Below are 11,350 nucleotides of genomic sequence, written 5' to 3'. Positions count from 1 at the left end.
GCGTGAAGGTTGTGTCACTTTTCTCTCCTTTGTCTTAAAACACCAATCTAATTTGAGATTGTGAGCCATTTCAGCTTGGTTAGCTTGGTATAACTGAAAGAATTCTAGTTTGTAGTCTGCATTTTTGAGAGAGCTTTCGTTGTTATTAAATTAGTATGTTAACGACAGCACATTAGACTGTAGCTCTGAAAGAACTATTGTGTAACCCTAGTAGCTAGATTCATCTCTTTTGTGCCCAAGCAGACTGACTGGTAACTGTTGTGTGACTGTTTAAGTATTCATGCTTTGAAACTGGGTATCATGATAGCTTTCTCTCCCCTTTCAGTTTACATCAATGATTAGTCTCCTTCTTTGGCTAAGCTTCAAATAAATAAATGAGAAAACATAATACTGAGTTACTGATTTGCCTAAAAAAACAGTCACTTTCATTTCTCCTTTTTTTTTTTTTTTTTTTTTTTTGTGGTTGGGGGATTTAATCCAGAGCCCAAAAGAGAGACCCCTAGACGTTGGTCTTATAGCAAAGGTGTATGATGCTGTCATATCTATGTATGGCTATTATGGTGGCACTCAAATTCAAATGTCATCTGTATGAGGTGAGTCTTGAAGGTACGCACATGGTATTGCAACACATTCTGACAGGGCAGATGATGACTTCTTTGAGCCGAATAATCAAGGGCTGTGCTCTGCTAAAAATGGCTAATCTCCTCAATGTACAAAGCAGACCCTGACTATTTCAGGCATAGGAGACTGGTGCTTCTTGCATATCTAGATATATATCTGTACCTATAGAGATGTAGATATATATTGCATGTACTCTGGGCCTGTAGATGACAACTGTTCTGCTATTAATGCAGTCAAGAATTAAATATGCAGAAGTACATTTTGGGTGGATGGTACTGTATGACAAAACTTCTCAAAATGCTTTATTTAAAAAAAAAAGTACTTTTGGCAACGATGCTGTTGAAACAAGTTTAATAGACTGTGGAACATGTCTGCACTGTGATTGCATCTCAGTGGTAACAGTCATTGGGAACGCTGAAACGTGAACTAGAATGGAATTCTTTTACACTCAGAAAGCATTTGCTGTTTTCTTTTTTACAAACACTGGTTTGTACATAATCTGAATTGAATGTGAATGTTTTTTAAACACCTTTCCAGTTCTTGATAAAATACATTTTTGATAGATTATTGCAAATTTTCCTGTATTTGTCTAATTATTAAAATAAACGTTGCATGGATCCTGACTTATCTTGCCTTTACTATATTATTTTAAAGCCATCACTTAAAGCTGTTGGAGGCCCAAACACTGTAACTATTTTTATTCAACATTTAATGAGTAAGATTCCTGTCTTAAGACAGTTAAGTAGATACTTTATTTCTCAGCGGAAGAGCTTCAGACTGATTTCTGTAGAAGTACTTTCTTCTAAAAGCTACTTTCTGTGTTCATTTAAAGAGTTGGTCAAAGCCTGTTGCAAAAGCACCCCTAAGGTATAATTAAGGTATGAAAAAATGATATGAGGTTATACTGAAACACCAGCTGGCACAATGAAGACCTGTGTTACCCAGGAAAAATACAAAGGATGCTCAGAAAGAAAACACTTCATGAACAGTAGTGTGTATTGGTACTTTGGTGTTGATTTCATATCAATATGACTGAAAAAGAGCTTTTCCCTAGCAGCATTTTTTTTGTTGTTTTGGAGAAGTATTCACTGCAAAGTTCAAATTTGTCTGAGTTGACTGACTTCTATTGAAGATGTTTCTTTGGGGGATTGCCTTGTATCTGCACGGAAGGTCTGCATGGAAGACTAAAGAAAGGTTCATCCTGACAAGGAGAAAGTGAAGCACAGGTGGTAGGAGGCCTGCATGGATGAGCAAGGAGCTCCTAACTGAACCCAAACAGGAAGTGTAGAAGAGGTGGAAGCAGGAGCAGATGGCCCAAAAGGAGCACAGAGTTGCTTTCTGATCTTGCAGGGATAGGGTTAGGAAAGCCAAGGCCGCTCTGGAGTTGAATCTGGCAAGGGATGTGAAGGGCAAGAAGAAAGGATTCTACAACTATATAGCAGCAAAAGGAAGACTAGGGGAAAAAAGGTGTCCCCCCCGTTGAGTGGGGCAGGAGAACTTGTGACAAATGACATGGAGAAGGCTGAGGTACTTCTTTGCCTTCCTTGCCTCAGTCTTTATTGGTAAGACTGGCCTTAAGGAATCCCATACCCCTGAGACCAGAGGGAATGTCTGGAACAAGGTAGACTTAACCTTGGTGGAAGAGGCCAGGTTAGGTAGCACGTAAACAAACTGGATGTACTTAAGTCTATGAGGCCTGACAGGTTGCACCCGTGAGTGCTGAGGGAGCTGGCTGATGTCATTGCGAGGCCAGACTCAATTGTCTTTGGATGGTCATGGCAGCTGGGAGAGGTTCCTGAAGACTGGAAGAGAGCAAATTTCACTCCTGTCCTCAAAAGCAGGAAAGAAGAATTGGGGAGCTACAGGCCAGTCAGCCTCATCTCAGTCCCTGGGAAGTTGACACAGAAAATCATCCTGGAAAGCACTTTCAAAAACATGAAGGACAAGAGGGTGATTGGGAATAGTTAGCATGGATTTACGAAGGGGAAGTCACGCTTGACCAACCACATTGCCTTCCACAATGAGGTGACTGGCTTGGTGGATGAGGGGAGAGCAGTTCGTGTTGTTTACTTCGACATTCGTAAAGCTTTTCGCACCATCTCCCGTAACGTCATCATAGACAAGTGGACGAAGTATGGGTTAGATAAGGGGTTATTGAGATGGACTGAAAACTGGCGCAGTGCTCTTGCCCAGAGGGTTGTGATCAGCAGCGCAAAGTCCAGTTGGAGGCAAGTCACTAGTGGCATGCCACAGGGCTCAATACTGGGGTCAATACTGTTCAGCTGCTTCATGAATTATCTGGATGACGGGATGGAGTGCACCCTCAGCAAGTTTGCAGATGATACAAATGGAAGGAGTGGCTGATAGACCAGATGACTATGCAGCCATTTAGAGGAACCTTAACAGGCTGCAGAACTGGGCAGAAAGGAATCTCATGAAGTTTAACAAGGGGAAACACACAGCCCTGCATCTGGGGAGGAGAAACCCCAGGCACCGGCACATGCTGGGGTCTGACCAGCTGGAAAGCAGCTCTGCAGAGAAGGACCTTGGGGTCCTGGTGGACAGCAAGCTGACCATGAGCCAGCCGTGCACCCTTACAGCAAAGGTGGTCAGCAGCATCCTGGGCTGCATCAGGAGGAGTGTTGCCAGCAGGTCAAGGGAGGAGATCCTTCTTCTCTGCTCAGGACTGGTTAGGCCACATCTGGAGCGCTGTCTCCAGTTCTGGGCTCCCCAGTACAAGGAAGATGGGACTTACTGGAGCGAGTCCAGTGCAGGGCCACAAAACTGTGCCACAGTATGTGGATTTCTTAATTCTGATCCAGTTCTGAGGTGTGATGTGACGAAATGTTTTAGGAATAGAAATAGTTTTTGGAACTAGGAGCTAAAACCTCCTCTAAAAGTGAGACTTGGGACCTAATTTGACTTCCATCTTAGTACTATTTTATCTTACTGAGGTTAAATACTGAACTTGGAGATACTATTCTAATATGCTAATTTAATTACCCATTTGCTTTCTTACTTCATTCATTTTTAATGTAATCTTTTGGGGATAGGTAAATAAGTTTCTTTTATTGACAGCATCAGCTCTCATGGAGAATTCGGCTTAGTCTGCAGCAGTCACTGCTAGGTATTTTTAAATTACCAAGAAATCTCAATTAAAAGTATGATTAAGGCCAAATTCTGGTCTGTAAATGTCAGGAATTTGTGAACTCTATAGAGGAAAGAACCAACCTTTATTGATAGGAGTTAACAGAACTGGGGTTTGGATAAGGAAACAATCAATTGCTTCCTGAGTTTTACAACCTGAAGTTGGTTCTCTTCTTTTTAAAGTCCGATTTGCTGCAGGAAGGTGATTTCAGCTGCACATCAAGAGACGCTGATGGATAGTACCAATGTAATTGGATTAGATTTGCTTTGTCTTTGTTTTGAAATATGCTTTTAATCTAAACTGACTGGAGTAATGACTAGACTTCTGTGTTCATATTAATTTTCTGATTTCAGTAGTTTTAGATAAGGATTACCCGCTTTGATCTGGGTAGTGCTGCTGTCAGAATTAAGCATTGTACTTCTCACTGTTTTTGTTGTACAAGTCAGCATGAACGTACTTGGAGGATGCCTCAGAGCACAGCTGGATGTTCATCGTATGTAGTAGCTGCATATTCAATTGCATCAGTGGTTTCTTTAGCCACCTTCAACAATAAAATAGTAATCACTGATACGATAGCATACTCCAATGAAGACTGTCCTGCTACCATCTAGTTATTGGCAGACTTATGCCCTGGGCACAAACTTGACTGATACTGTTTGGTAATGAACTGTGTGACAAATTCTACTTCCAGTTGTTACCGAAGAGGAAGGAATGAATTCAGACCTAGATGCAACAGAACACCTGCGGGTGTCAAGGGGGAGATTTGTAAGACCAAAAATGGCTGGTGTCTGGCAGCACGGAGCAGCGAGAGGGCTGGTTAGTCCCCAGCGTGCTCCGTTTCAGCAAGGGGGTTGAATACTGTCTGGGGGCAAGAAACAAACACTGCCTTGGAGCAGAAGTGAGAGAGCGGTGCCTGTCCTGGTGTCTGCAGCCAGCTCCCAGCAATAATCGCTTCCAAAGCTGTAATCACAGCCACATGGCAGCACTGTGCCTTTTTTACTGCTTTCTATTCTTAGTGCTCGTAACAAGGGATTAAAGAGCACGATAAAAATATACTTTAAAAAAAGGAGACTCTTACAAAATGTGATTTCCTTCTGAAGGACTGTATTTAGTACATGATGAACCTTGCAGGGGAGGCACGTATGCATTTCCAGTCACTGCTAAGGTTTCAAAACTATTTTGAGAGCAGCAGAACCTGGCTGTTGTCATAGTAGCAATAAACCTTTTAATCCCACTTCCTGTGGAGATGAAGCTGTTGTGTACTTAATCTGCTTAAAGATCGTCAGGGCTGTTTATGTGACAGGGAACTAGGGATACAGCACTGAGAAGATGCTACTTGTTGCCCCCAGAAGGTTTAGTGCTTTTTGTCTGCTTTGATAGTGTTTGACTGGGATTTGCTGAGAGACAGATCTTATGACAAGCTAGTAGGAGGACAGTCACCTGGGAAGCTAGCCTTCTTTTATACCAGTGTTTCGGCATTGACAACTTCTTCTCATGGTTAAATGAAACTGTTTCTAGGTAGTTCTGGGCAAGAGCTTGCCACTATCATGGATCTGCATCCTTTTTGAGGAAGTCCTTTCATCCTCAGTGCTTCCATTCATTGGAGTCTCTGAGGCTTCCCAAACAGCGTTGGGTCATATTTATATATTTCTGTAAAGTCTGTAGTCCCTGAAAAGTTAATGCAATTAAAAATTCCTTGAAGTATTCGGATAATGCAGGGTGACTTATTCTTAAATGTACAATAGGTAGTCAAGAGAAATCCACTGAAAACTGACAGGCTCTTCAGCTGTTTTTTGGAGATCAGTTTAGCTAGGTAAGGAGAATTTTAGAAGTCATATCAAAATAATCATTATAATAGAATTTGGCATCCTGAACCAAAAATGATGTGAACATTTGTTCATGTGTATCTAGAACTAAAAGAGACCTTCCTTCTCACCAGATCAAATTTCTCAGTAATTACTGACACCTGTGCCATTGCCAGTTTATTTGGTGTAGTCTGGTTACAGTACCTCTGGATTACATAACCTCAGGTCCTGAAAATAAGCAATATGCATCTTTTCTTTGAACCAGCATTTCGATTCGTATGTACTGAATAACAGCAACAGCTTGGGGATTTTTATTCCTGAAGTCTGCATGTTCTGGCTACATGCACACTCAGTCTTTCGGACAAATCGCACAACAGAGTAAATGAAAGAACGTTTCGAAGGTTAGTTATTTATTTGCAAATTTTAAAAAAATATATTTTTCATTGCTGCTCTATGAAGTTTTGATAATGGGTAATTGTTTTTTGCTCCTTCCCCTCCTTTCCAGCAGCCTTTAGTTCAACATGATATGGAAAGATGTGTTAGACAAACCATTGACTATTATTCCTGTCCCTCTGTCTGGGGATGAGCTGCTGGTATTAGAGGGAAGCTGGCCGGTTACTGCAAAAATTCTGCAACACTCTCCTGACTGAAACGTCGTAGCAGTTTTAGCAGCTTCGAATAACTAACTACCCCTTTGGTGACTTTTCTTTGGTGCCTGGTGCTACCACTAAACCTTTTCGCCGGATCTAATTACAGCTCAGGGTGCCTTGCTCACTGAGTTACCTGGGCCATCGTTTGAGTCCTGAGCATTTGATCTGCCCTTGCGGGCTTTGGAGATGCTGGCTGACCCCCGTCCGCACTGAGGGATGGGGGGAAGGTGGCGCGTTCCTCTTTCCCCTTCCTTTTCACCGTGTTGGCTTCAGGCACTGTGGGGAGGGAGCAGTGAACACCCCCCTGATGGGGCACAGGCCAAGGAGCCTGGTGTGGGGATGAAATCCCCTCAGCCTGTCCCACGTGGTCCCCAGGAGGTGTCCTCTATGGGGTCCTTACCAGAAGACTGGTTAGGTGGGATGGAGGATGTCTTCCCAGCAGAACTGTTTGTGTTACTGTTTGGAGGGGCTTTGGAAACTTTCCAATTTGACACTCTGAACAAACCAAAAGTCTTATTTTAAAACAGCTTCTGTTTTGAAACGTTCTTAACATTTAAAAATAGTAATTCGGATTTTTCCCTGTTTTAGTTAATCTGAAGGTTTCAATACTTTGTCCCACTTCGGAAGTTTTTTCACTACAAATCTTCAATAATTTTATGGCATGAGGTAACTGTTTCTTCCTCTTCTTAGATGGTAGAAATGCTAGTAGAGGGGTTTTTTTCAGTTTATATAAGCAACCTGTCACTGTTTGATATTTACGCTACCCAGTTGATTTCTCAGCAAGAAATCAAGCCAGTTTGGGGATAACTCTGTTAAAGGTATCAGTTTTTCTCTACTGAGCTCTGTTATGCTAAATTAATTCTTAAATGTTTTGGTCTGAATGGTGAGTAGATGGAGGCTGAATGGAAAAAAGTACCTCTGTTCGTTAATACCTCTGTAGACACTTAGAATATTGAGGCATATTATTTTAATTTTTGTCAAGGATTTTGATCATAATTTTGGGTAGGTATCCTTTTGATGCAGTATTTTAGATAAAAACCTGTAAATCATGTAGTTTTACGTCCAGCTCAACTCAAGTTCTGCCAAATTGCCTAAGATATGATTAAGACTTATAATAGTAGCTAAAATTAAATTTCATGTTTTAATAAGACAGCAGATTTTTATCAATAGTCTCTTAAGCTCTGCAGGGTGAGATCATCATGTCTTATACAGTGCTGAGTATTTTGACACATGTAGTAATGGTGTTTTTCTTTTATTAGAAACAAATTGAACAGCTGGGTACAAATGTCTCCCACTCCCTGTTACAGGAATGGTCAGGGCCTCCAGGTGCTGCTTGGTCTTTAGTGGGGTTTTTTTCAAGTGGTTTTACTATAATTATAGAGATGAGAGCTCTTTATGCTTAATCTTGTAATGAGTTTGTTTGTGTAACGCATTTACCCAAGTGGACTTCCTAGATGGTGAAGCACAGAGCTTGCGCACGCTGCTAGACATACCGCTGGGGATAAACCAGGGATAAGTGAGAAGGTTGCAGGAGAGAACCGTGCGGAAAGCTCTAACTCTATCCCTAGAGTTAGTGTCAGAGTGAACGTGTTAAAAAATAGTGTTAAAATAGTGACCATTGCTAGCTGGGGATGATAACTGTAAACTAGCTGCTATGAGACAGCGAAGTGCTGCCTCCCACTGCAGTTCTCTGAATGTTGCGTTGGGTATTGGTGTCTGTGGCTGATAAAACTAGAAATGGATAGAGCATTGTAAGTATGTGCCTGAGGTGAAGTATGTATTTTGTAGCTTTACTTCTTATTCCACAGGGTTTATACTGACTGGTTTGCTTTGTCAGCCTGAGCAGTTATTGAAAAGCCATTCTCGTTGGGGTTTGCAGTCTTTTCTTCCCATTTAAAAACTTAGGCTGGTGAATTGTCCCCCTTGGGTTGCTGAGAAAACCCCAGCAAGAGAGTGAGGTAGCTTACTGATTCATTCCACAAATGTTCCCAGGACCCCTCTGAAATAAGCTAGAAACTGGAATGTCTGTGGTCTGCTTTCAAACGGATACTTAAAGGGTATGATTTTTGCGTCTCCTCCTCAGACTCTCAGAGGTATGCACATGATAGGAAACCTGCATTTCTGGCTTGTGTGTGCGCCTCTGGGTGAGAGGAACGGTTGATTCTCTTTGGCTCGGAGACCTGTGAAGAAGACATAAGTATGTCTCACATGAACCATCCTCTTGGCAGCCTCATACTGTCATGTGCTTCTAGTGCTAAAACCAGCATAGTTGAGTATGGCATTCCAGTCCGATGCGGTAGCTCCCAGCCATTATGGGAAAGCACCAGAAGTTTCACTTCCACCTGGGCCACTTTCTACAATTTTCCTGCCATCCACAAAAGCAGGAGTGGGTGTTGCCCCTGTTCTGTTCTCAGTTAGCTCTGCCTTTCCTGCTTCCATACATCTCAAATCCATGTGCATGAGGGAAAGGTGGAATAGAGGAAGAGCACGCAGGAGAGGGCTGATAGATTTAGCAATGTTGTCTCTCAATGTAGTGTGTACTGTAGTGAGAGGTTTAACACCAAGTTTTCCTCATTTAATATGGCTATGAAATGACCAGACAGGCACCATTTGGCTGAGTGCTTAGAAATCACTGGTGTTTTCAAAATGACAGTTGCACAGTCAGGCCCTTAATAATTACAGAAGCATTCTTCCAGCTGAGCTTTCTTCCCTAGAATGTGTGGAAGACCCGGGCATGACTGCAAAACAGGCCTAGAAATATCCTGCCATGCAGTTTTCCATCCTTCTTCCTAAACCTGGTTCCTAGAGTCCACATTTTTTGAAATCAGCATCTTCTCTGGACACTTGTCTAAGTTTCAAACTTTTTTTTGGCCCCTTATTAACAAGATGTCCAGAACGAAACACTACATTTCACCTCCAGTGTGTGTGTGTGTGGGGGAGAAGCTGAAGGTACTTCACGCTGAAGGTACTTCATCCCCTATGGTGGAACACTCTATGTAATACAGCCTAGCAGTGCTTTATTATTTTCCCCTGCTACGTTGTGTCACAAATTTCTGTCTAACATGCTATTTCCCCAACGCTCCTAACACTGCTGTTTGCTGCGTGTCCTTGTGCACTGAATTCTTGTGGTTTCAATTGTTTTTCTCAGGTATGCTGTGCTGCATTTTTCCCAGATGAATTCACTCTTGTTGATGTTTGCCTCTGCCTCCAGATCTTCCGCATCAGTAGAGTCCAGCATTGAATAAAGGTAACAAACTACAGTTCACGTGAGAGTCTCATTGCTGTATTTCTCTAGCTCTAGTGATTTTTGCATCATTCTTCCACTGCAATTTTCATGAGCATGTTTTTAATTCCTACTGCTTACTTAATCAAAGAATATTTTGAATCAAACCAAGCCTAGTAATGATTCCCATCTTTCTTTGTTAGAAAGTCCTCTCGTGCTACTCCTTGTTTTCATCTTACATTGTTATTTCAGTAGCGTCTCTTACCCAGTTTCTGTAACCAAGATTCTGTCTGTATCCAAGGCAACTTAAATAATTTTGAGAGTAAGATAGTGAGAGGTGATGTATCAATTACTAATATCCAAGTAAATGACCTCTATGGCACTCCCTTCATGCATCAGTGTAATTCTGCTTGATTTAAAATGGTTGGGTGCCGTGTGTACAGTTGTGGAGACAGGGAAGATTCCTCACTAATGAAGACCTGCTGTTTTGTAACGCTGCAACGTGTTCCAGCCTATTCCAGTGCCATGTGCATCACGTGGGATCTGGGCTGACAGCCAGTGCAAATGTTTCTTCAAGGACTTTAGGACATATTCTAATTATGTTTAGATTCTCCCACTCGCTTTTCATCTGAAGGATGTCACTCTCTCTGCTCATTTCAGAGTGCGGTGCAAAGCGCTCCATCTGCCAGCATGAGAGGGGCCCACTGGTGCACTTGTGCGAGAGGCAGTGGGATGGCTGGCTTTGTGAGTGACTCTCTAACCTCCAGCTGCGAGAAGTCCCAGGCTTTTGAACGCTGTCAGAGGCTGGCCGGTGTCCAGCAGTGTTTTCATCCAGCGCTGGAGGAGATGTAAAATTCCGTGGAAGAAAGAGCTTCATTTCTCAGAGCCTAGCAGGGGAAAAGGGGGAATGAGTTGTGGGATGAAGCATCTGAAACTCTCCACAGCTGAAAAAAAGCAATGTTTTGTGGAGGAAAATGGAGGAAAAATGTATTTGTGGGAGCTATGCATGTGAACACGCGTATTCTGTCTCAATCCGGTATTGAATGTGCGTGATGGGACTACAGGATCTTACCTAGGGGTCTTTTTTAAGGGAACTGGAATTGCAAAACAGCATGCGAGAATAAAGGCCATTACGCAATACTGTGCGCTGGAACATAATTCTGCGAGGAGAATACAGTGAGGACAGATCCACGTCTGTATGTGATAGATGGCAAACGAGACTCTACGTTTCTGTGGGTGTGCAGAACAGGCTGAGGGCTTTTGAAAAGGTGCAGACTCGGCCTGGAGGAAATGCTCCTGATGGGGGGAAGAAGGAGAGAGACACTCTTTTCTGTCCTTACTTTGCAAGTTATGCGAGGGCAAGCCTGTATTCTTGCCTCTGCCACGGTCTGTGCCCTCAGACCAGATAATCGGTGCTAAATTGCATGGGTTCTTTCCTGGAGAGCCACATGCGATAACACCTTCTTCCAGCCAAATTAATTTCTCAAGGGTCATATTGTTACATCAGATCCCTGGCTAATTAATGATTCTTATCGTCTAGGCAAGTGCATTAATTAACTGGATACATAAGGAAGTCTGGGTCAAACTTCAGAAAGTCGGCCAGACTCTCTCAATCCCTTGTGGCTGCTGGGATGATCCTGCTGCCTGGTGTGACCTGAGTAGTCAGTGCATTGTCAGCCTGGCATGTCTCAGTCCTGATGCTCACAGGGTCACGGTAGCGTTCAGCAGCAGCTCGAGACTCTGTTGTGGGTAGCATGTGTGTCCGGGAAGAAGTTTTTGTGTAACTTCTGGGGCCAATGTTACTGATAGAGCTGAAGTGACTTCAGGAGGGGAGTGGGACCAGGGTTTAAAATCTAACAGAACACAAGCCACCTTCAAGTGGTACATGGCCCAGTAACTGTGG

The sequence above is a fragment of the Mycteria americana genome, chromosome 5, assembly GCF_035582795.1.
Source record: "Mycteria americana isolate JAX WOST 10 ecotype Jacksonville Zoo and Gardens chromosome 5, USCA_MyAme_1.0, whole genome shotgun sequence".
Classification (NCBI taxonomy): Eukaryota; Metazoa; Chordata; class Aves; order Ciconiiformes; family Ciconiidae; genus Mycteria; species Mycteria americana.
This window is presented reverse-complemented; position numbering follows the sequence as displayed.